At 51.0% G+C, this 25,900-nt stretch overlaps 1 long non-coding RNA gene across 1 annotated transcript; it reads left to right on the forward strand.

Moving 5' to 3' along the window:
* The first annotated feature begins 1,322 nt into the window (after positions 1 to 1,322).
* On the forward strand, positions 1,323 to 16,941 carry LOC115657153. Its single transcript, XR_004001894.1, has 3 exons — positions 1,323 to 1,406; positions 10,326 to 10,330; positions 16,931 to 16,941. It is a non-coding gene; the product is annotated as an uncharacterized LOC115657153 (long non-coding RNA).
* The last annotated feature ends 8,959 nt before the right edge of the window (positions 16,942 to 25,900 follow it).

Consider the following 25,900-nt stretch of genomic DNA (forward strand, 5'->3'; position numbering starts at 1 on the left):
TCTTTTTAGCTAGGTTGGGAGGGAGAAAGAGGTGATATCTGTATGCAGATTATGAGGGATTCTTACATAGGCGATTAACAGACCTGAAGAAGAACTCTGTGTGGCTCAAAAGCTTTTCTCTCTCGCCAACAGAAGTCAATAAAAGATATTACCTCACCCACTTTGTATCTCTAATACTCTCATTTAGGAGTTTTAGTTTCTATTCTTGGGGATTGTCCAACCTTGGCTGGTCTGTGGGTCCTTAGACAAGGTATCTCATGTGATGCGAACCATTTTCTTATCATCTTCTTAAGTGGATCCTATTCTGGGATAAACAGAGGTGGATAGTTTTTTTTCTAATTTTTGAGGGCAAGAAGGGATGATTAGTTATTAATCATTCAAGGCATTTCTAGTCTATGTATCCCTTACTGCTCTCCCATTCTCTCATCCCGGGCTCTGGCAGGCTCCCACTGGAATCGGTCATTGCAGTGCAGCAGACAAATGGAAATACTCGTTCATTCAGGCTTTATCCCTGTTCACTGCAGACTCTTGGAGACCAGCCCACCAATTTTTGTGTCAGCTGCAAACTCTACCATTATTGTGTATTTTCTTCCATATTATTGATTCGTTGATTCCAAGGCCAGAAGGGACCATTGTGATCATCTTAGGGTGACCATATTTCCCAAAGAGAAAATGAGACACCCCCTGCTGCTTGTCCAAGCCCCCCTCCCCCTCCGGCAAGGCTGTCGCCCCCTCACTGGAACTCTGCAGGGGGCCTCCTCAGGAGGCTGTCACCCTGTGGCTGGAAACCTGCTGCCCCCTCCCATGCTGGAACACTGCCTTCTCCCACTCCTGGCGGGGGCTGGTATCTCTGCTCCTGCTCCCTCCTGCACATTCCTCCATATTGCACCCCACTTTTTTGACAAAAGTGGGCATTTGTCCTGTTTGCTCTTGCTAACTGATCGAGTCAGCAAGAGCAAACAGTGCAAACTCCTCCTTTTGAGAAAAAAAAAAAGGTCAGGGTGGCCAGGACAGGCCTTAAAACAGGGACTGTCCCAGCCAAAACAGGATGTATAGTCACCCTAGATCATCTAGTCTGACATCCGATGTAACGCAGGCCACGAAACTTTCCCAAAATAATTCCTAGAGCAGATGTGTTAGAAGAAACAGCCAATCTTGACTTAAAAGTTGTCAGTGACAGACAATCCACCACAACCCTTGGTAAACTGTTCCAATGGTCAGTTACCCTTACGATTTAAAATTTACACCTTATTCCCAGTTTCAATTTATCTAGCTTCAGCTTCCAGCCATTGGATTGTGTTAGAACTTCCTCTGCTAGATAGTAAATATTTATTCCCTATATAGATATTTATGGACTGGGATCAAGTCACCCCCTAACCTTCTCTTTGATAAGCTAAATAGATTGAGTTCCATGATTCTATCACTAGAAGACAGGTTTTCTATTCCTCTAATCATTCTTGTGGCTCTTCTCTGAACCTCTCTAAGGGCTTGTGTACACTTAAAATGCTATAGCGGTGCTGCTCCACCAGTACTGCTGTAGAGCTTCAGTGAAGACACTACCTACACCGATGGGAGAGCTTCTCCTGTTGGCACAGGTACTCCACGTCTCCCATTGACCTAGTGCTGTCTATAGCGGGGGATTGGGTTGGTTTAATTGCGTCGCTCAGGTGGGTGGATTTTTCACACCTCTGAGTGACGTAGTTCTACCGATTTAATTTCCTAGTGTAGACCAGGCCTAATTCATCAACATTCTTCTTAAATTGTGGGCACTGGAACTGGACACAGTATTCCAGCAGCAGTTACACCAGTGTCAAATGCAGAGTTAAAATAACCTTTTTACTCCTACTTGAGATTCCCCTGCTAAGGATATTGAAAAGCACTGTAGGACTGTGCTTGCAATACCCCTATTGATGACGAATCCTCATTTACAATTGCACGAGGGGTCACTCAATTTGTTAGCTTTAATCCATTTGAAATGTGCTATTTTGATTTATGATCAGACTATCATATGTTACTTGCAGAAGTCTAAGTCTATCAGATCTACACAGATACTGTCATGCAAACTTGGGATCTCATAAAAACTGATACAAATTTTGTTTGACAGGCCTATTTTCCATAAAAACATATTGATTGACATTAATTATACTACCATCCTTTACTTCATTATTTGCTTTGCGTGGGATTTGCCTACAGTTACTCGGGTAAGCCTGTTTACTGTTTGTAAATATCAGCACAACATTAGCTTCCCCTTGGTGTTTTGGAACTTCCCCAGTTGTCCATGATTTATTTAAAAAGCGACACGGGTGGTTCAGAACGCTCCTTGGCCAATTCTTTTTAATACTCTTGGGTGCAATATATCAAATTGTACAGATTCTAAAAATCTTTAATAGCTGCTGTTTGATGTCTTTCCTAAGTGGTTGTCAGATAGAAAGAATTATCACTGTAAAATGTGTATACATCATCCTGCTTCTTTCCAACTACAGAACATAAGTATTCATGCCTTTTCTGTGTCATTGATCATTTTAACATCTTCATGCTACATTGGACCTATACCATTGCTAGGATTCCTTTTGTTCCTGATGTATTTTTAAAAATTGCTCCTTATAATCCTTAACCTTAGCATCCATAGGTATTTTGAATGACACTTTTCGTTTCCCTTGTCAGGTCTTCGTAGTCCCTTCATTTGAATTTATTGTCATTTCTATCAATGTCCTGTGGCACTTTCTCAGGGTGCTCAGGACTATGAGTCACCTTGTTACACCCCTGCTTCTGTGAGAGGGAGACTTGCTGGTGCTGAACTGGGTGACACCCAAACATCTCCTTATGGCTCTGCCAGCCCTTACTTTACCTTGCAGGTTAACATTTGTTGCACTCCAGTCCCTGACACCCTCCCCCCCTCGCCAAGCGTCCCCCTGTAGTGTCCACTTCCTGTCACTGGACTCTCACAATAACTACCATGTTCACTGTTCCCAAGGGAACAGAACATGCACAGCTTGACAGATACAGGTCCTTTATATCACCACAGCACAGAGATACAGTAAAATAATCTGAAGTTTATTATCGAAGATTAAGATTTAAGAGATACTGAGTATGGATAATGGGTACCTATAAAACAAAAGCACAACACGCTTCTTAGAGTTTAACCTTTAACAGGCTAAAATCCTTGGCTAGACTAGAGCACCTTCTCACCCAAAGTTGGCTTTTCACATCACCCACCCACATGGCTGGGATCTGTTCATGGATGTAAAAGCACTGTCCTTTTTCTCCCTCAGCGATGGACAATAGGGTGCTGTCCCTGTGCCCCTCCCCTGGTTATAGTTTAATAAACCTTGAAGTGCACCTATAAACCAGTGGTTCTCAAATGTTATTGCCTTGCAACCCCCTTCTGACAACGAAAATTACTACTCGAACCCAGTGCCCGGCGTTACCCTGGTGTTAGGGGCAGAGGAAATGAGTGAGGCCCCAGGGCCCCAGGAAGCTAAGGCCTTGGCTACACTGGAGAGTTGCAGCGCTGGTGGTGGCTTTACAGCGCTGCAACTTACTCACTGTCCACACTTGGAAGGCACATACAGCGCTGTATCTCCCTGGCTACAGCGCTGCATGTACTCCACCTCTGCCTGGGGACTAACGACTGCAGCGCTGGTGATGCAATGCTGCTCCGCCAGTGTGGCCACCAAAAGCGCTGTTATTGGCCTACAGAGGTATTCGGAGGTATCCCAGAATGCCTTCTCAGCCACTCTGCTCATCAGTTCAAACTCTACTGCCCTGGCCTCAGGTGACCTGCCCTTTAAATGCCCTGGGAATTTTAAAAATCCCTTTCCTGTTTGCTCAGCCAGGTGTGGAGTGCAATCAGTGAATCTTTCCAGGTGACCATGCCTCCACGCGCCAAACGAGCCCCAGCATGGAGCAATGGCGAGTTGCTGGACCTCATCAGTGTTTGGGGGGAGGAAGCTGTGCAGTCACAGCTGCACTCCAGCCGTAGGAATTACGATACCTATGGGCAGATATCAAGGGCCATGCTGGAAAGGGGCCATGACCGGGATGTGGTGCGGTGCAGGGTTAAAGTGAAGGAGCTGCGGAATGCCTATTGCTAAGCCCGTAAGGGAAACCGCCGCTCTGGTGCTGCCCCCATGACCTGCCGTTTTTACAAGGAGCTGGACGCGATACTTGGGGGTGACCCCACCGCCAATCTGAGGACCACGATGGACACTTCAGAGCGGGGGAGGGGGGGATGTGGAGGCGGAGGAGGAAGAGCGGGAGGAGGACACCGAGAATGAGGGTACTGGGGTGGGGGGAGATACCCCGGAGTCCCTGGAGGCATGCAGCCAAGAGCTCTTCTCAAGCCAGGAGGAAGGTAGCCAGTTGCAGCAGCCAGTACTTGGTGAAGGACAAGCAGAGGAGCGGGTTCCTGGTAAGCGTCTTTTATTTTCAGGATGGAAATGTTTCGGGAGAGGAGGGAGGGTTAGGGCTGCGTGCATGCATGCCTAGATGTGGAATAGCCCATTGATGTGGTCTATCACGTCACGGTAATCGGCCTCGGTAATCTCTTCAAAAGTTTCAGCCAGAGGGTGGGCAATGCACTTGCGCAAGTTTATAGGGAGAGCCATTGTGGTCCTTGTCCCAGTCAGGCTAACGCGTCCGCGCAACTGTGCCGCGAGTGGTGGGGGTACCATTGCTGCACACAGGTAGGCTGCACAGAGGCCAGGGCGGAATCCACATTGCTGTAGAAGACCCTCCCACTCTTCCCAGGTGACTCGCAGCAGCGAGATATCTTCCAGGATTAACTCCTGTGGAAAATGTTTGGAGAGTGTTCAGTGTAGGTGCCCCCTGCAGCTGTTTGCTTTCCCCAACGCACAGAAACCCCAGCACAGCCCTGAAGCAATCAGTCACCCTTACTCACCATTTTGGGGCTCCTGTGGGTTATGTGTGCTCTCTTTGGTATGGGAAAATTATGCTAAAGTGAAAACTGTAAACTCCTTCACTGTGTGGGAATAACTGTCTGAGATATAAACAATGCTGCCTCTGTTAACTGTTGCCTTTTTTTCCTTTCCTCAAGCGACCTTGAGTTCTCAGCTGCCCATGTTAACAGCAGCTCAAAGACTCCAAAACCTGCGGAAGAAGCCGTGAAAAAGCAAAGCAAGCAGTTATGGGTCACTCTGCCGAGAGAATAAAAAACTGCAGGACTGGAGGGAAAGGGAAAGCAGGATCCACCAGAGAAATGCAGCAGCCAGGAAGAAAAGCACAAAGCAGCTGATAAGCATCCTGGCGCGCCAAGCGGACTCTATCCAGGAGCTCATAGCCATGCAGGCAGAGCATTACCGCACCGCCCCCCGCCGTCCCAAAGCTCTTTCCCTTGTGCCCCAATGTCAGCTCCAAACCCCCTTCCCCAGCATCCAGGTTCTTACCTCCACCAGCTGCCTCCAACACTTGTACATTCACCAACCAGCCCTGTAAACTACGACCCTTACCCTCTGCACTCAACCCCCATCACCATGCAGTATAGGCATCCTGAAGTGCAGCAGTCATTGCACAGCACTCCAGACAGGACATATTCAAACCTGTGACTGTACAGTTCCCTACCCCACCCCCCTGCCCTTTTAGGTTCCCAAAATGTTGTGTGTCTGTCAAGAAAGTTATTTTCTTTTCAATAAATGAATTCTTGGCTTTGAAAACAGTCTTTATTATTGCAGAAAGTCAAAGATGCCTTAGCCCAGGAAAGAAACAGCCACCGCAAATCAGCTCAGGAAAAACAGATTCCTACTAACATTGTAACCACTGCACTTCACTCCATGCAAGGCACCAAACATTACTGTTGGTTTTCAGCCTCAAATTCCTCCCTCAAGGCATCGCTGAAGCCCTGTGCTGGGCCTTTCTAGTAGCCCTGCTCTCTGGCTGTGCAAATTCAGCCTCCAGGCGTTGAACCTCAGAGGTCCATGCCTGACTGAATGTTTCACCCTTCCCTTCAAAAATATTATGGAGGGTACAGCTCACGGATATAACCGCAGGGATGCTGTTTTCCCCCAAGTCTAGCTTCCCATACAGAGATCGCCAGCGCCCTTTTAAATGGCCAAAAGCACACTCCACAGTCATTTGGCACTGGCTCAGCCTGTAGTTGAACCGGTCCTTGCTCCTGTCAAGCTTCCTTGTATACGGTTTCATGAGCCAAGGCATTAACGGGTAAGCGGGGTCTCCAAGGATCACAATGGGCATTTCAACGTCCCCTACTGTGATCTTCCGGTCTGGGGAAAAAGTCCCTGCCTGCCGCTTCCTGAACAGGCCAGTGTTCTGAAAGATGCGTGCATCATGCACCTTTCCAGGCCAGCCTGTGTTAATGTCAATGAAACGCTCACGGTGATCCAAAAGCACCTGGAGAACCATAGAGAAATACCCCTTCCGATTAACGTACTCGGATGCTAGGTGGGATGGTGCCAGAATAGGAATATGCGTCCCATCTATCGCCCCTCCACAGTTAGGGAAACCCATTTGTGCGAAGCCATCCACAATGTCCTGCACGTTCCCCAGAGTCACGGTTCTTCTTAGCAGGATGCGATTAATGGCCCTGCAAACTTGCATCAAAACGACTCCAACGGTCGACTTTCCCACTCCAAACTGGTTCCCGACCAATTGGTAGCTGTCTGGAGTTGCCAGCTTCTAGTTTGCAATAGCCACCCGCTTCTCCACCAGCAGGGCAGCTCTCAATCTCGCGTCCTTGAGCTGCAGGGTGGGGGCGAGTTCAGCACACAGTCCCATGAAAGTGGTTTTTCTCATCCGAAAGTTCTGCAGCCACTGCTCATGATCCCAGACTTCCATGACGATGTGATCCCACCACTAGTGCTTGTTTCCCGAGCCCAAAAGCGGCGTTCCACGGTGCTGAGCATTTCCGTGAAAGCCACAAGCAATGTCATGTCGTATGCGTCAGGTGACTTGCAATCATCGTCGGACTCCTCATCACTTTGGAGCTTAAGGAATAGCTCTACTGCCAAACGTGATGTGCTGGCGAGACTCGTCATCATACTTCTCAGCAGTTGGGGCTCCATTTCCCACAGAAATCGTGCTGCACAGAAACCGTTGGGAGAGTCACAATGGCGCCAAACGTGGATGGAAAAACAGGGACTGCTGGGATGTAAAGCGATGCATCACGGGGCATTGGGACAGGAAGCAGAATGACCCGCACCCTTCCGTCCCCTTCCCACAACCCACGGTGCCAAAATGGGACGAGGTGCTCTGTGGGATAGCTGCCCATAATGCACCACTCCCAACAGCACTGCAAATGCTGCAAATGTGGCCACACTGCAGCGCTGGTAGCTGTCAGTGTGGCCACACTCCAGCACTTTCCCTACACAGCTGTACGAAGACAGCTATAACTCCCAGCGCTGCAGACCTCCAAGTGTAGCCAAGGCCTAAGTTGCTCAGGCTTTGGCGTCAGCCCTGCACTGCAGGGCCCAGGCTTTGACTTTTTGCTTTGGGCCACAGTGGAGTCTATTGCTGACCCTGGCAACCCCATTGAAACAAACTCGCAATCTACTTTGCGGTCGTTTGAGAACTGCTGCTCTAGACAAAGCTCTTTTCCCTGCTCTTCTTTTCCTGTTAACTTCCCATCCCCCTGTTGATTTGTATCTAAATAGACTTCCATTGTTTCGGCTTACAATGCTTAATCTACATATGAAGAGAGAATATAAATCCCTTTGTCTGGAAAAGCCTGTCTGTGAACCTTGCTTGGGATGCAGATTTTAACACATCTTTTCAGTACATTGACATAACTTTTAACATATACTCAGTGCATACATTTCACAATGATAGTAATGACCAGCAGGACCCCAACTTTCTCTGAAGATTGTTCTTTATGGCTAAATACAGTGACAGCTGTGTGTGGGGTGTAGTGAGTTTGTCAGGCCTATCAGGAGCTGCTGACACAGTGACCCCTTTGCCAGCTGGCAGGGCCTTGGAGTCACACATCCATCTCCTAGGGTTACCAGACGTTGGGTTTCCCTGGACACAGCCTCTTTTTTGAGCCTCCGTCTCTGTCCAGGAGGATTTTTCAAATAACAGGCAATATCCAGGTTTTTGCAGAGCAGAAAAGCTGCAGGTCAGGGGGTTGGAGTTGCAGCTGCAAGGTGGGGGGTTTTAGGGCTCTGGGAGCCAGGTGGCGGCCTGGGGCTTCTGACCCTCAGAGTATCAGGACTTGGGTGGGGAACTCAGGGCTTCTGCCCTACAGGAGCATCGTGGCTCAGAGTTTTAGACCTGGAGGGAGTGCTGGGGCTCGGACCTTCAACCTTGTGGCTCCGTTCCCAGCATCAGCCCTGCAGGGGGTGCCAGGGCCCAGGGCTTTAGCTACAGGGGGAGCACCAGGGCTCCATGTGGTTCTGCTCCTGGTTTTAGCCCCAGTAGCTAAAGCCCTGAGCCCTGGTGTACTCCCCTACCCCAGCTGAAACTGGGATCCGAGCAGTGGGGAGCCCCGAGCTCTGACGCCCCCCAGGTGTGTCCTGGGGCCTCCTGGGCTGTGTGCCTGTGAAATCCCAGTGGCACCAGATGAGGGCACCCAAAGCAGCACCTACAGAGCTGAAATAAAGCAGGAAAAATTGGTTAGCATCTCAGGTGGCTTCTGGCCAGCCTGGGCTTGCAGGGAACACTCCAGGGTGTAGGTTAGGGCAGGCTGAGAAAGGGGCAGAGTCCAAGGTGGATTTTGGGGCTGCCCTGCCCTCCTCATTACTTCTGTGGGGTTTATAGGCCCCACATGACATGCTCTAGTCTGATCCGGACAGGACGGCACAGAGGTTAGGCTGGAGCAATGCATGCTGGGAGCTGTAGTCTCCCCAGCTGCAGCTGTGCAATGAAGAGGAGAAGCTGAAAGTGGTTCCACTTCATGCAGACAGGTGTGGCTGGCCTGGCAGGATCCCAAGCCCCAAATGTGCAAACCCCACAAGTCAATTAAAAACAAAAAGGAGACCTGAAAGTCTAAGGTTCCCTCCCAGAAAAGCAGCCCACTGCCAGCCCTAGTGAAAGGAACTGGAGATGGCGGCCAGAAGCCATGGTCCACAAGTGAGTAGGAACCTGCACAAACAGGAGTCACCATTGCTGCAGGCACAGATGCTGATTTTTATTTTTCCTCAGGGGTGCTCCACCCCCTCTCAGCCCTGAGGCCCTGAGCCCACTCTACCCCTTCCCCTGAGGCCCTGTCCTCATCCTACCTCTTCCCACCCCTATTCTGCCCCCTCTCCTGAGGCCCTCGCTCACCCACTGCTCTCTGCTCTTCCCCAAGCCCCTTCCCAGCTGCTGAACAGCTGATCAGCACCACCGCTGAACAGCTGTGGCTGGTGGGTGCTGAGCACCCACTATTTTTTTTCCATGGGTGCTCTGGGACTGGAGCACCCACGGAGTCAGTGCCTATGGGTGCAGGTACTGGAAGCATTCCCGTGGGACACCAGTGTGCTGCCGGGATGTGGGTGAGGGAGGCTGCCTTTACACAGGCACTCAGGTGCCAGAGGTAGATGCAGGCAGGACACCCCCTTCCCTCTCTCACTGGGGCTGCTCACTTTCTTCCCCTCTTGAGCCTGATAAAACTAACACAGTCTTGACTGGAGAGACGAAGTGGCTGAGGTAATCTCTTTTTTTGGACCAATTTCTGTTGGTGAGAGAGAGAAGCTTTCAAGCTTACACAGAGCTCCTCTGATGGGTTGGGAAAGGTACCAAGAGTATCACAGCTAAGGACAAGGCGGAACAGATAGTTTAGCATAAGTAGTTAGCACATATTCTAGGAGACCATTCAAGAGCAGGCCTATAACAGTCTGTAACAAACAGGCTCCATCCATTCAGTGCTATCCCCAAGTCATTGCATGGCTGCGTTCTCAGAGAGAAGGGCGTGGCTGTGCGCAGAACTCCACCCTTCTGCTCTGTCAGAGCTCTTGCTCTCCAATCTGCATCTGGCAGAGCAATGGCTTCCATCACATAGCTCTCCCCTTCCAGTGAGCACCATGATCCTTCCTCTTGTGTCTCATCTTAATCAGTCCACAGCAGTGTTCTCCTCTCTCCCATGTCAGCCTGCGATCTGGTCCAGAGACCTGAGGCATCTGCACACAGGGTCGTCCTTAGGCATAGGCAGAATAGGCAGCCGCGTAGGGCCTCACTCTGCCTGGGGGCACCACTCTGCAGGCAGCCCAGACAGTGTAGAAGCAGGGCTGCTGGGTCCTAGAGAGAGCCGAATGCAGCACAGTCTGAGGAATGGGATTGCCTGCTGGGGTCTCTGGGAAGGGGAGGGGTTAGGGGTTGGGGAAGGAGCTCACCTGTGAGTGTGACTCTTTCCCCCCGGCTGAGGTGAGGTGAGGCAGGCTCTGTGGCTCTGGAACCAGTATCCTTTGTTGTCCCCCATAACATCCATTCTTCTCCCCCCCGCCCCACGGAGCACCCCCTCCTTTCTTCCTCCTCCCCAGGAGCACCCCTCTCTCTCTTCTCCCTCCCCTCCGTCAGGGCTGGGTTGGGTGAGGTGCTGGGGGATAGGTGGGGGGAGGGCTGGCTGGCTGCCTGCTGAGGAATGAAAGTGAAAGTAACTCACTTCCTCGGCAGGCAGCCAGGATTGGAATGTCACACAGGGCTTGGCTGGGGTTAGCCAGATGTGTGAAAAATCAGGATAGGGGATTGGGGTATAGTGATCAGATATCCCTATTTTATAGGGACAGTCCCAATTTTGGGGTCTTTTTCTTATATAGGCTCCTTTTACGCCCCCCCCATCCCTGTCCTGATTTTTCACACTTTCTGTCTGGTCACTCTAGGTGGGGGTAATTGGTGCCTATATAAGACAAAGCCCCAAATATCGGGACTGGCCCTATAAAATCAGGACATCTGGATCTGGCCACCCTAGCTGGGGAGTGCCTCTCCCCCGGGCTGGCAGCTGCCAGCGATCCATCTCATCCGGGGGGAGCTGCACAGGGCAGGATGAGCTGCTGTGGCTCCATGGGTGCCCCGTCCCTGAGATCAGATGCTGTGCTAACTTCACCATGGTCCGTAAGGCTGGTGGTGGTGCCCATTGGCATCTGATTGGACCTGAGGGTTTGCTGCTGCTGTTGCCACTCTGCACCCCAAGAGGTGGATTTTGGGATCCTGCAGTTTTCCACCTATCTCCTCCTCTACTGCAGCTGTTGGACCAGCAGGCTGGGGGGTGAGCCAAGCATGAAAGCAGTACTGTGTTGCCATTTAGATTGTCATTTAACAACTTTGTTTGCCAAAAATTCTTGCTAACAATCCTGAATCCAATTTCAATATTTAAAAAAAAAAAAAAAATCAATATCTTAGCCAAAAACAGAAAATTAAGTTGTTGACAATTATTAGTGACAGGTTTGGTTTGAGGCAGGGAGTGGGCCAGTTTTCATTAGAGAAACAAAAAATGTTGACTGACTTTCCTTAGCCTGTTACTCCTGATAAGAGCCCTCCAACAACTGTAATATGCTCATCTCCTTACTAGTGTATAAAGCAGGGGTCGGCAACCTACGGCACATGTGTCAAAGGTGGCAGGCGAGCTGTTTTTGATGGTGTGCAGCAGCAGGCTGAGCGGCTCAGCCCATCACTGCTCTGGGGTTCCGGCTGCTGCCCTATTGCCAGCTGGGATACCAGCCATCGGCCCCGCTCAGCACCTGCTGCTGGCCTGGGGACCCTCAAGGAACCCCAGGCTGGCAGTGGGCTGAGCAGGCCAGCTGAACCACTCAACCTGCTGTCAGCCTGGGGTTCCATTCACTCAGCCGGCAGCGGGCTGAGTGGGCTGGTGGCGGGCTGAGCAGGGCCGGTGGGGGGTTGAGTGGCTCAGTCTGCTGCCAGTCTAGGGTGCCAGCAGCACTCAGCCTACTGCTACTCCGAGGTTCCGACTGCCGGCCCCTTGCCAGTCAGGAGCTCAGCCGCCAGCCCCACTCTGCCTCCTGCCAGTCTGGGTGAGCAGAATCCCAGGCTGGTAGCGGGCTGAGGGGGGGTTGGCGGCCGGGATCCTGGCTGGCAGGAGTTGGTGGTCAGAACCCCAGAGCAGCAGCGGGCTCAGCAGTGCCTGATAATGGCGCCAATATGAAAGGATGCATTTCTGGCGTGCAAGCTAGATTGCTGAGAGAAAATCCACGAGCCTTTTTTGTTCCATGTGCATGCCACAGCCTTAATTTGATATTGTGTGATATGGCCAAGTCTTCTGTAGAAGCTATATCTTTTTTTGGTTTGCTGCAACGCATTTACGTGCTCTTTTCAGCTTCCACTCAACGATGGCAAATATTCAAAGCACATGTCAATGGTATTACCGTTAAGCCTCTATCTGAGACACGCTGGGAAAGCAGAGTAGAAAGTGTAAAAACGTTGAGATATCAATCTGAGGAAGTTTATGAAGCATTGGTTGCTATTTCGGAAGAAGCCAGAGATCCAAAAGCTAAAAGTGAAGCACAGTCATTGGCCTCTGAAATATCCAGCTTCAAGTTTCTAACATCTGTTGTAATCTGGTATGACATTCTTGTTAAAATCTCAAGTGTAAGCAAAATAATGCAGAGTCCAATGATGCAGCTTGATTCAACACTTACCTTACTAAACAACACACAAGACTTTTTAGTGAAATACAGAGAACATGGATTCAGAGAAGCACAGGTTACAGCAAGAGAGCTCGCACAGGCACAGGCACATGAGTTTGAAGGAAAAAACGACAAATGGAATATGAAGGAGCAGATGAGCCCATAGACAATCCAGAAAAGAAATTTGAGGTTGAATTTTTTAATGTTGTGATGGATAAAGCAGTATCTGCTGTTGATGAAAGGTTTAATACCTTGCAAGTACACCATGAACAGTTTGGATTTTTGTGTGACATAACTAAATTCAACGAAACAGGAAAACAAGAGCAACTAATGACAAAGTACAAGAACCTAGAGAGCCTCCTGAAGCACGGTGATAGTTTTGATTTAAATGGACTTGAACTGTACGAAGAATTGAGTACACTGTCATCAATGTTGCCACATGCAAAATCGGTGATGGACATCGTACAGTTTATTCATACCCGCAAACTTGTTGACATATATCCTAATGTGTACATTGCCACTCGTATTCTACTGACAATTCCTGTAACAGTAGCATCAGGAGAACAGAGTTTCTCAAAACTAAAGCTCATTAAAAACTATCTCTGCTCTACAATGAGTCAGGAACGCTTAACTGGTCTTGCTATTCTTGCAACCGAACAAGACACGACTTTGTCTTTGTCATACGATGACATTATTACTGATTTTGCAGCCAAAAAAGCCAGAAAGATTGCTTTTAATTAAAAAACAAACCTTTGTTTCAATACCTCTTCATATAAATTTCCAATAAAATTGTGATAAATTAAAAAAAAATATTATTTGCATCATTCTGTCATATCAGGCTTTTTTCTATAGTGCTGCTTCTTTAGTGCTAGTCCATCAGCATTACAGTGTGCTTAATTAAGTTAAACTGGTTTTAATAATGTGAATGTGGCAAGTTTTCCAATACTGTAAGCTTATGTTTGTGTTGGTAAGAGCAGATCAGGCACAGGGGCACCAGTTTAATAATCTCGCCTAAGGCACCATAAATCCTAAGGCCGGCCCTGTCTGCACAGGCACAAGAACATGCTTTTATACAATCTAATTTCCTCCTGCTAAACTTCTGCTTTAAAGAGACCCAGTAACAGATGCATCCCCTATTCCTGATGAGAACACCCAGCTAATTGCTCCAGGATGTTGTCTTCCACCCACAGTTAGACAAAGAAAGTGGTTCTTTGGGTACTTTCCCCCTTTCCGTGATAGGCTAGATATGGGGAACTTGATTTGTAACAGGATTACATTACCCTGCAAGGGCAGCTCCATCTTGATCTACATTGTCCAGTGTGTACTTACATGTCCCCCAGCACACAATTTGGTGACTGGGCACATGTAGTAGTTATGCCCACCTGCACAAATTTGTTATTTAAATTGTGCATGAGTACGCTTCAGAACACTTGGCTCCCTTTTCCCAAATTTCACTCCAGCTCCCTTGTGCTGAGGAGAGGACAAGAAGCAATGGGCTTAAATTGCAGCAAGGGAGGTTTAGGTTGGACATTAGGAAAAAGTTCCTAACTGGCAAGGTGGTTAAGCACTGGAATAAATTGCCTAGGGAGGTTGTGGAATCTCCATCATTGGAGATTTTTAAGATCAGGTTAGACAAATACCTGTCAGGAATGGTCTATCTCAGGGGTCGGCAACCTTCGAGAAGTGGTGTGCTGAGTCTTCATTTATTCACTCTAATTTAAGGTTATGCGTGCCGGTAATACATTTTAACGTTTTTAGAAGGTCTCTTTCTATAAGTCTATAATATATAACTAAACTATTGTATGTAAAGTAAATAAAGTTTTCAAAATGTTTAAGAAGCATCATTTAAAATTAAATTAAAATGCTGATCTTACGCTGCCAGCCTGCTCAGCTCGCTGCCAGCCTGGGGTTCTGTTCACCTAGACCGGCTGCGGGCTGAGCAGGGCCTGCGGCCGGGACCTCAGACCTGGGGGGGTGGGTTTCAGGGGTCAGGGCAGAGGGCTAGGGGAGGGGGTTCAGGGCAGAAGGCTGGGGTGGGGGGGTCAAGGGTCAGGGCAGAGAGCTGGGTGTGTGGCGGGGTTCAGGGCAGAGGGCTGGGTGTGGGGGAGGGTCCAGGGTTAGTGCAGAGGTCTGGGTGTGGGGGGGGGGTTCAGGGCAGAGGGCTGGATGTGTGGGGGGTGGGGGGTTCAGGGCAGAAGGCTGTGTGTGTTGGGGTGGGGGGTTCAGGGCAGAGGGCTGGAGGGTGTGAGGGCGCAGGGCAGAAGGCTGTGTGTGTGGTAGGGGGATTCAGGGCAGAGGGCTGGGGGGTGTGGGGTTTGCAGGGCAGAAAGCTGGGTGTGTGTGGGGGTTCAGGGCAGAGGGCTGGATGTGTGGGGGCTGGGGGCGTTCAGGGCAGAGGGCTAGGGGGTGTGGGGGTGCAGGCAGAAGGCTGTGTGTGTTGGGGGGTTTAGGGCAGAGGGCTGGAGGGTGTAGGGGTGCAGGGAAGAAGGCTGTGTGTGTTGGGGGGTTTAGGGCAGAGGGCTGGAGGGTGTAGGGGTGCAGGGTAGAAGGCTGTGTGTGTTGGGGGGTTCAGGGCAGAGGGCTGGGGGGTGTGGGGGTGCAGGCTGAAGGCTGTGTGTGTTGGGGGGTTTAGAGCAGAGGGCTGGAGGGTGTAGGGGTGCAGGGTAGAAGGCTGTGTGTTTTGGGGGGTTCAGGGCAGAGGGCTGGAGGGTGTGGGGGTGCAGGGTAGAAGGCTGTGTGTGTTGGGGGGGTTCAGGGCAGAGGGCTGGAGGGTGTGGGGGTGCAGGATAGAAGGCTGTGTGTGTTGGGGGTTCAGGGCAGAGGGCTGGAGGGTGTGGGGGTGCACGGTAGAAGGCTGTGTGTGTGGTAGGGGGATTCAGGGCAGAGGGCTGGGGGGTGTGGGGTTTGCAGGGCAGAAAGCTGGGTGTGTGTGGGGGTTCAGGGCAGAGGGCTGGATGTGTGGGGGCTGGGGGGGTTCAGGGCAGAGGGCTAGGGAGTGTGGGGGTGCAGGCAGAAGGCTGTGTGTGTTGGGGGGTTTAGGGCAGAGGGCTGGAGGGTGTAGGGGTGCAGGGTAGAAGGCTGTGTGTGTTGGGGGGTTTAGGGCAGAGGGCTGGAGGGTGTAGGGGTGCAGGGTAGAAGGCTGTGTGTGTTGGGGGGTTCAGGGCAGAGGGCTGGAGGGTGTGGGGGTGCAGGGTAGAAGGCTGTGTGTGTTGGGGGGTTCAGGGCAGAGGGCTGGAGGGTGTGGGGGTGCAGGATAGAAGGCTGTGTGTGTTGGGGGTTCAGGGCAGAGGGCTGGAGGGTGTGGTGGTGCACGGTAGAAGGCTGTGTGTGTGGTAGGGGGATTCAGGGCAGAGGGCTGGGGGGTGTAAGGGGTGCAGGGTAGAAGGCTGTGTGTGTTGGGAGGTTCAGGGCAGAGGGCTGGGGGGTGTGGGGGTGCAGGCAGAAGGCTGTGTGTGTTGGGGGGTTCAGGGCAGAGGGCTGGGGGGTGTGGGGGTGCAGGCTGAAGGCTGTGTGTGTTGGGGGGTTTAGGGCAGAGGGCTGGAGGGTGTAAGGGTGCAGGGTAGAAGGCTGTGTGTGTTGGTGGCGTTCAGGGCAGAGGGCTGGAGGGTGTGGGGGTGCAGGGTAAAAGGCTGTGTGTGTTCGGGGGGTTCAGGGCAGAGGGCTGTAGGGTGTGGGGGTGCAGGATAGAAGGCTGTGTGTGTTGGGGGTTCAGGGCAGAGGGCTGGAGGGTGTGGGGGTGCACGGTAGAAGGCTGTGTGTGTGGTAGGGGGATTCAGGGCAGAGGGCTGGGGGGTGTGGGGTTTGCAGGGCAGAAAGCTGGGTGTGTGTGGGGGTTCAGGGCAGAGGGCTGGATGTGTGGGGGCTGGGGGGTTCAGGGCAGAGGGCTAGGGGGTGTGGGGGTGCAGGCAGAAGGCTGTGTGTGTTCGGGGGTTTAGGGCAGAGGGCTGGAGGGTGTAGGGGTGCAGGGTAGAAGGCTGTGTGTGTTGGGGGGTTTAGGGCAGAGGGCTGGAGGGTGTAGGGGTGCAGGGTAGAAGGCTGTGTGTGTTGGGGGGTTCAGGGCAGAGGGCTGGAGGGTGTGGGGGTGCAGGGTAGAAGGCTGTGTGTGTTGGGGGGTTCAGGGCAGAGGGCTGGGGGGTGTGGGGGTGCAGGCAGAAGGCTGTGTGTGTTGGGGGGTTTAGGGCAGAGGGCTGGAGGGTGTGGGGGTGCAGGGTAGAAGGCTGTGTGTGTTGGGGGGTTCAGGGCAGAGGGCTGGAGGGTGTGGGGGTGCAGGATAGAAGGCTGTGTGTGTTGGGGGTTCAGGGCAGAGGGCTGGAGGGTGTGGGGGTGCACGGTAGAAGGCTGTGTGTGTGGTAGGGGGATTCAGGGCAGAGGGCTGGGGGGTGTGGGGTTTGCAGGGCAGAAAGCTGAGTGTGTGGGGGGGTTCAGGGCAGAGGGCTGGAGGGTGTGGGGGTGCAGGGTAGAAGGCTGTGTGTGTTGGGGGGGTTCAGGGCAGAGGGCTGGAGGGTGTAGGGGTGCAGGGTAGAAGGCTGTGTGTGTTGGGGGGTTCAGGGCAGAGGGCTGGAGGGTGTAGGGGTGCAGGGTAGAAGGCTGTGTGTGTTGGGGGGTTCAGGGCAGAGGGCTGGAGGGTGTGGGGGCTGCAGGGCAGAAAGCTGAGTGTGTGTGGGGGGGGTTCAGGGCAGAGGGCTGGAGGGTATAAGGGGTGCAGGGTAGAAGGCTGTGTGTGTTGGGAGGTTCAGGGCAGAGGGCTGGGAGATGTGGGGGTGCAGGCAGAAGGCTGTGTGTGTTGGGGGGTTCAGGGCAGAGGGCTGGGGGGTGTGGGGGTGCAGGGTAGAAGGCTGTGTGTGTTGGGAGGTTCAGGGCAGAGGGCTGGGGGGCATGGAGGCTGCAGGGCAGAAAGCTGAGTGTGTGTGTGGGGGGTCAGGGCAGAGGGCTGGAGGGTGTAAGGGGTGCAGGGTAGAAGGCTGTGTGTGTTGGGGGGTTCAGGGTAGAGGGCTGGAGGGTGTAGGGGTGCAAGGTAGAAGGCTGTGTGTGTTGGGGGGTTCAGGGCAGAGGGCTGGAGGGTGTGGGGGTGCAGGGTAGAAGGCTGTGTGTGTTGGGGGGTTCAGGGCAGAGGGCTGGGGGGTGTGGGGTTGCAGGGTAGAAGGCTGTGTGTGTTGGGGGATTCAGGGCAGAGGGCTGGAGGGTGTGGGGGCTGCAGGGCAGAAAGCTGAGTGTGTGTTGGGGGGTTCAGGGCAGAGGGCTGGAGGGTGTAAGGGGTGCAGGGTAGAAGGCTGTGTGTGTTGGGCGGTTCAGGGCAGAGGGCTGGGGGTGTAGGCAGAAGGCTGTGTGTGTTGGGGGGTTCAGGGCAGAGGGCTGGGGGGTGTGGGGGTGCAGGGTAGAAGGCTGTGTGTGTTGGGAGGTTCAGGGCAGAGGGCTGGGGGGCATGGGGGCTGCAGGGCAGAAAGCTGAGTGTGTGTGTGGGGGGTCAGGGCAGAGGGCTGGAGGGTGTAAGGGGTGCAGGGTAGAAGGCTGTGTGTGTGGGGGGGTCAGGGCAGAGGGCTGGAGGGTGTGGGGTTTGCAGGGCAGAAAGCTGAGTGTGTGTGGGGGGGGTCAGGGCAGAGGGCTGGAAGGGATACGCTTGTTCCCCGCCTCTCCCCAAGGCTCCGCCTCTACCTCTCTCTGTCTCCTCTAGGGGACTGTCTGCGGGCTGTTGGTCTTCCCCCCTCCCCCTTGCTGGGGCCATCAGCTGATTGGCGCAGGGAAGGAGAGGGGGCGGGGCAGGAAAGCACCACTCTGGGGGAGAAGTGGGGGAGAGGGAAGCTTGGTTGCCCCAGAACCAAGCTTCTGCCTCCTGCCCCCGCAGGGGACAGTGGTGGGCTGGGGGGCTGAGGGCAAGGACTGCGGCTGGTGGCTGCGTGCCGCTCAAAATTGGCTTGCCTTCCATGTTTGGCACGGGTGCCGCAGGTTGCTGACCCCGGTCTATCTAGATAATACTTAGTCCTGCCATGAGTGCAGGGGACTGGACTAGATGACCTCTTGAGGTCTCTTCCAGCCCTATGAATCTATGATTCAGTTCCCTTCTTTCCTTTGACCCCACATTCCCTTGAGTACGGTTCACATAGTTTTCCATGACTCCTAACCACCTACAAAGAGCAGCATTCTCCTGAATTAACATAGTGGAAATATTTCAGCAAGAATCAAGTCCATTTTTAGCAGCATCTCCCCCAACCCCCATTGCCTGTGCTGTGTGAGGAGTTTAGTTCATTCTCTTATTATCCACCACAGATATTCTGGCAACTGAAATGTCAAAAGCCAAGTGCAGTTGTGACAGAGATGACTGTGTCAGTTGCCCTTCTGTAAGTGAGTGTGAGCGGGCGTGATTCACCCAGATTGCAGGTCAGCTGAAGTGTTATCCCCGCAGGCACAGGCTGTAAGTCAGCTCTCATAGGTAGCAATTCAGAGTAATTTCCAGTCATTATGGAAGATATGCTGAGGAAATGAATTGCCTAACCTAGCTTATGCACTAGCAGAATTAATGTGCCGCGGGAATTCCCCAGTGCAGAAAGTGTAACTATGGTAACCTTCGAGATCAATCCCTTATTTTCTGAATTGTTGTCCCTCTTTAAAAGGTAATGCCCAACAGGCCTTTCTCTTGCAAATTTCCATATTCTTCCACATCTTTCCCTAGAAGTGCAACCTATTGGTGCATTGCCATGCCAACTGACTACAGATTTTGTTCTATCGACAAAGTGCGGTTTCCAGTCCCTGCCTCTCCTCTGGGATTCTCCATGGGATGAGATGCTCCAGCCCTTCATTTTCTCTTAATTTTTCCTTTAACTTCCAAATCCAAAATTACAAAACACTCTCTTGGAGAGAGTCCTGGCTGGTGTCTGTGTCCATCAGGAAAAAAACAAGCCAACAGAGGGATCTGAAGTGAGAGGGGAGTTTCCCTTCCAACTCTGCCTGACCCTAAACCCATGGCAACTCCCTCCACAGCTCCTGGGGCTGAGGAGGTGCTGGTATGCTGTTGTAGGCTGATAGAGGGGTGCAGGACAGGGCTGTGGGGAAAGCTTGTTCTGTGACTCTATATCCATGACTGAGAAATGGGCTTTATGAACACCCCTCTCCCCTGGACCAATCTGCTGGGAAGTGGGGATGGGGGCTGAGCATAGAGCTGTGGGAAGCCACAACCTGGCCGGGCATTAATGCTGCTGTTTCAGTGTTAACAAGGGCATTCTTGGGGGAGAGCTCGGTCTGGGGTAGACGTGAGCCCTTTGGTATTACTTAATTTATTTCCTTTGCAATGTTACTGAGGAATGGGTTAGGGTAAGCAGGCGTGGCTGCCCATTGACTTTGATGGTTACCCAGGTCTGCCCTTGCCCAGTATGTCTGCTGCAGGCATGCTCCCAGAATGGGGGAAAGTGCTGCTTGTGTAGCCCCCATGCGGAGGGTGAGGACTCCTGCTCTGGGGGTAGCTGCTCTCAGAGGATAACGCTCTTGCCTTCTTTGGGTGATGTCATTTCAGCCATTGGGCTTGATATGGGTTAAGTGCAGGGGAGCGGCGGAGGAGGGGGGGATATGACAAGAAGAGGACATGCAGGTAGTACTCAGCACTACGGAGATTCTGGGATGTAGAGCCTGGCTAGGGCTGGCAAAGCCAAATCTAGCCCCAAATCAGTGCATTTCCTTAGTGTCTCTTCATTTTGGTGCCCATTCTTTGTATTTCTCTGTATTCCCTAAACACATTGGCACTGGTCCTGCAGTGTCCACTCCCTCTCCCATGCAACCCGGGCATGGCAATGGCCTCACATCAGAGCTCTTTTATTGTCTGCCCGCATCCTGGGAGCTCTGCACACAGCCATGCTCCCATGTGACTGAGGGGGCTAGGCCTCCTCTCTGCATACAATCGGGCAGTTCTGAGTTTGGAACTCCTCTGGTTGTATGCAGTTCACAGTTCTGATCTTTCCAGTTCACTCTCTGAAGCTGGCACTCTCACTTGTGTGGGTCTGGTCAGTTCTTGGCAAAGGGCTGAATGCACCTTTCTCTAGATCACTTGATGGAAGTGCTGAATAATGTAGGTTCCCCTATGGAGGCCCAAGCCCAAGCCAGTTGAGTGCCACCAGGGACAGTTCTGACCCATTCTGTCTAGCATGGAGTGTGCTGCTGTCTGAAGGGGACATAGCTGTCCAAGAAAGGGCATAAACATAAGAACATAAGAACATAGAAGGGACTGTTCATGGTGGGGTTGGGGGTATGACAAATGTCTGTATTATTTCTTATTCATATTACAGGTGACCCTGTTTCCCTTTTCAGTGTGTTTCTATGACCTGCCTGAATGCATAATCAAATCAAAGCAGGCTTTCAAAAGGAGTTTGTTAAGCAAGCCAGGAGGTAAAACAATGATACAGGTAAGACAGTTTCTCAGGTACCCGCTTCAAAGGAGTTATAGCAACAATAGCTGTGGACCAACAGTTTGGAGAAGAATCTACCTCACTGGCACCATCCAGATTAGGCCCTACAGTATCATTTAAGAACTTGGTTCTAGCTCACACACCATCGCCAGTGCCAGATTTCTGTATGCTAAATGCTCCTTTCCATTAGATCTGTACTTCCTTATTGCCTTCTGTAACATTGCACAAGAGTAACTGAGGAAGCATAGACATGGATTGAAATGGTTCTTAAAGCACAACTATACCCATGCTCCACATTCCAAAAAAAGAATCATTCCACAAAAGGAATAAAATTAAACTTATGTGAAAAGTATTTTCACTGTGTCTGAAGCTAGCTAAATTAGCATTTCCGAGTTCATCTGATACCAGACAACAAATGACCCAAAATACACCCAAGAGTTGCAGAATGCTAGTGGTGAAAGGACTCACTCAAGTAAAATCTTTTGAAGTTCCTAAAATAGAAAGTTTGCTCCAAAACCCCGCACATGTCATCTGTCCAATGATGAGGTTATTGCTACAACCTGGTTACTTGTGATAGCGCATTTTCTTTTTGTTGCAAGATTTTTGCTATAAATATGAAATCTGCATTGGCAAGTGATGGCCTTTGATACTGGAAAAATGTATCTGCCGTTCTCAGCAGTCATGAAAAAAATCTCTTGATCACATCTCATCTTTCTAGACATGGAAAAAACTGGAGGGGAGATTAAACTATAATAAGAGAGTTGATCAATATAATTGGTGTATACTTTGTGCAGAAACAAAACACTGGTGCATAGACTTGTAGCTCTTATTTGGATATCTGCTGTTCAGAATTTGGCTTTTCATGGCCATTTGGTAATGGAAACTTTCTTGTGTAGATTTGATGGGCATGTTTGTTGGCATATGAAAGAACATCTGCAAAGATTAACATCAATTGAGACCCATATTTATTACCTTAGCCCTGGTCTACGCTACGAGTTTAGGTCAAATTTAGCAATGTTAAATTGTTTTAACCCTGCACCCGTCCACACAACGAAGCCATTTTTGTGGACTTAAAGGGCTCTTAAAATCGATTTCTGTACTCCTCCCCGACGAGGTGATTAGCGCTGAAATCGACCTTGCTGGGTTGAATTTGGGGTAGTATGGACACAATTCAATGGTATTGGACTCGGGGAGCTATCTCAGAGTGCTCCAATGTGACCACCCTGGACAGCACTCTCAACTCAGATGCACTGGCCAGGTAGACAGGAAAAGCCCCGGGAATTTTTGAATTTCATTTCCTGTTTGGCCAGTGTGGCAAGCTGATCAGCACAGTTGACCATGCAGAGCTCATCAGCACAGGTGACCATGCAGTCCCAGAATTTCAAAAGAGCTCCAGCATGGACTGAATGGGAGGTACTGCATCTGATCGCTGTATGGGGAGAGGAATCCGTGCTATCAGAACTATGTTCCAAAAGATTAAATACCAGAATATTTGAAAAAATCTCCAAGGGCATGAAGGACAGAGGTTATAACAGGGACCAGCAGCAGTGCTACATGAAACTTAAGGAGCTCAGGCAAGCCTACCAAAGAACCAGAGCCCCAGACATGCCACTTCTATGATGAGCTGCATGCCATTCTAGGGGGTGCCCCTACAACTACCCCACTCCTGTGCATGGACTCCGTCAATGGATTCTCACGCAACAGAGATGCAGATTTTGGGGATGAGGAAGATGATGATGAGGAGGAGGTTGAAGATAGCACAAAGCAAGCAAGCGGAGAAACCATTTTCCCCGACAGTAAGGAACTGTTTATCACCCTGGAGCCAGTACCCTCCCTCCCAACTCACTCAAGATGGGCTCCTAGACCTTGAAGGTGGAGAAGGGACCTCTGGTGAGTGTACCTATGTAAATATAATGCATGGTTTAAAAGCAAGCGTATTTAATGATTAATTTGCCCTGAAGACTTGGGATGCATTCATGGCCAGTACAGCTACTGGAAAAGTCTGTTAACATGTATGGGGATGGAGCAGAAGTCCTCTTTATCTCTCTGTGTTATCCTCAGGAGAGTGATATCATTCATGGTCACCTGGTTGAAATAGGGGAATTTTATTAAGGGGACATTCAGAATTGGCCGTTTCTGCTGGGCTGTTTGCCTGTGGCTGAACAGAAATCATCCCCGCTGTTAGCCACGCGGTGGGGGGAGGGGTTAAGCGATCATCCCAGAGAAATGGGTGTGTGTGGTGGGGGTTTAGTTGGGTTTGTGCTGCACGTTAACCTGAAAACCGTAGCCCCTCCTTTTAAATGGCCAACCCATTTTAAATGGCCAACCCAGTGGGTGCTTGGTATGGGAAATGAGGGCGCTGCTGTTTGAAACCATTCCCACATATTATGAAGGTTAAAGAAACCAAAAGACTGTGGCTTACCATGTCTGCCTGCAAGCCAAATTCTGTTGCCCACCAGCCCTGCGTGTGTGGTCTCGCACACCAAACCGACAGGCCCTCAATATAAGAGGCAAAATGCGACCTTGTAAAGAAAGCACATGTGCTATGTAATGTTAACAGCTTGGTTCACCGTGAAAGAGTCTACCCATTGTTCTCTAAAATGTGTCTATTTAAATACTGCTCTCCCTTTTTTAGTTCCTGCAGCTGCAAATGTTTCAACGCTCCCCGTATCATCTCCGGGGAGATTAGAAGGTGAAAAAAATGCACTTGCGATGAAATGTTCTCTGAGCTCATGCAGTTCTCCCACACTGAAAGAGCCCAGCAGAATGCGTGGAGGAAAACAATGTCAACATGCAGGACATCACAAAATGAACGCGAGGACAGGTGACGGGAGCAAGTGGAGAGCTGGCGGGATCAAGATGACAGGTGGCGTCAGCGTGATGAGAGGAGGCAGGAAGCAATGCTGAGGCTACTGGAGGATCAAACTAATATTCTCCGGCGTATTGTTGAGGTGCAGGAAAGGCAGCAGGAGCAAAGACCACCACTGCAGCCCCTGTGTGACCAATCGCCCTCCTTCCCATGTTCCAGAGCTTCCTCATCCAGACGCCCAAGAACGCGGTGGGGGGGCCTCCAGGCCCCCAACCACTCCACCCCAAAGGACTGCCCAAGCAACAGAAAGCTGGAATTCAGTAAGTTTTGAAGTGCAGTGTGGCCTTGTCCTCCCCTCCTCCCCCACCCCACCCGGTGCTTCTCTCCTCCCCCACCCCTTCCAGGCTACCTTGGCAGTTATCCCCTCATTTGTGTGATGAATTAATAAAGAATGCATGAATTTGAAACAACAATGACTTTATTGCCTCTGCAAGTGGTGATCAAAAGCGGGAGGGGAAGGCAGTTGGCTTACATGGAAGTAGAGTGAACCAAGGGGGCGGGTTTTCATCAAGGAGAAACAAACAGAACTTTCACACCGTATCCTGGCTAGTCATGAAACTGGTTTTCAAAGCTTCTCTGATGTGCTGTGCACCCTGTTGTGCTCTTCTAACCACCCTGGTGTCCGGCTGTGCATAATCAGTGGCCAGGCAATTTGTCTCAACCTCCCACCCCACCATAAAAGTCTCCTCCTTACTCTCACAGATATAGTGGAGCACACAGCAAGCAGTAATGATGGGAATATTGGTTTTGCTGAGGTCTAACCGAGTCAGTAAACTGTGCCAGCGTGCTTTTAAACATCCAAATGCACATTCTACCACCATTCTGCACTTGCTTAGCCTATAGTTGAACAGCTCCTGACTACTGTCCAGGCTGCCTGTGTATGGCTTCATGAGTGATGGCATTAAGGGGTAGGCTGGGTCCCCAAGGATAACTACGGGCATTTCAACATCCCCAACAGTTATTTTCTGGTCTGGAAAGTAAGTCCCTTGCTGCAGCCATTCACACAGACCAGAGTTCCTAAAGATGTGAGTATCATGTACCTTTCCCGGCCATCCCACGTTGATGTCGGTGAAATGTCCCTTGTGATCCACCAGTGCTTGCAGCACCATTGAAAAGTATTCCTTGCCATTTATGTACTGGCTGCCAAGGTGGTCCGGTCCCAAGATAGGCATATGCGTTCTGTCTATCACCGCACCACAGTTAGGGAATCCCATTGCAGCAAAGCCATCCACTATGAGCTGCACATTTCCCGGAGTCACTACCCTTGATAGCAGCAGCTCAGTGATTGCGTTGGCTACTTAGATCATAGCCGCTCCCACAGTATATTTGTCCACTCCAATTGATTCCTGACTGACCTGACTGACTGGCATTGGGAGCTTCCAGAGGGCTATTGCCACTCGCTTGTGAACTGTGAGGGCTGCTCTCATCTTGCTATTCTTGCACTTCAGGGCAGGGGAAAGCAAGTCACAAAGTTCCATGAAAGTGCCCTTACTCATGTGAAAGTTTCACAGCCACTGAGAATTATCCCAGACCTGCAACACTATGCAGTCTCACCAGTCTGTGCTTGTTTCCCGGGCCCAGAATCGGTGTTCCATGGCATGAACCTGCCTCATTGCCACCATGATGTCCAAATTGCCAGGGACCATGCTTTGAGAGAAGTCTGTGTCCATGTCCTCATCACTCTCGTCACCATGCTGCCATTGCCTCCTCATCTGCTTTTGAAGTTTCTGGTGCTGCATATACTGCAGGATAATGTGTGTGGTGTTTACAGTGCTCATAACTGCCATGGTGTCAAGTTATGAACCCCCACTCTGAACCTTAGTGTCCAAAAGATGGGGTACCTGCATGAACCTCCCTAAGCTTAATTAATAGCTTAGAAATGGTAGAGCTGCCACCACCCAAAAATATAGTGTTTTGGGGCACTTTCTGGCCCCAAACCCTTCCCTGGGGGCCCCAAGACCCAAAGTCCCTTGGGTCTCAAAACAAAGGGAAATTAACCATTCCCCTCTTCTCTTCCTCCCAGATCCTCCCTTCCCTGGGTTACACTAGGAGATTGCTGTGATTCAACTCCTTGAATCTTAAAACAGAGAGGAAATCCACCTTCCCCCCCCTCT

Source organism: Gopherus evgoodei, chromosome 9 (genome assembly GCF_007399415.2).
Source record: "Gopherus evgoodei ecotype Sinaloan lineage chromosome 9, rGopEvg1_v1.p, whole genome shotgun sequence".
Lineage (NCBI taxonomy): Eukaryota > Metazoa > Chordata > Testudines > Testudinidae > Gopherus > Gopherus evgoodei.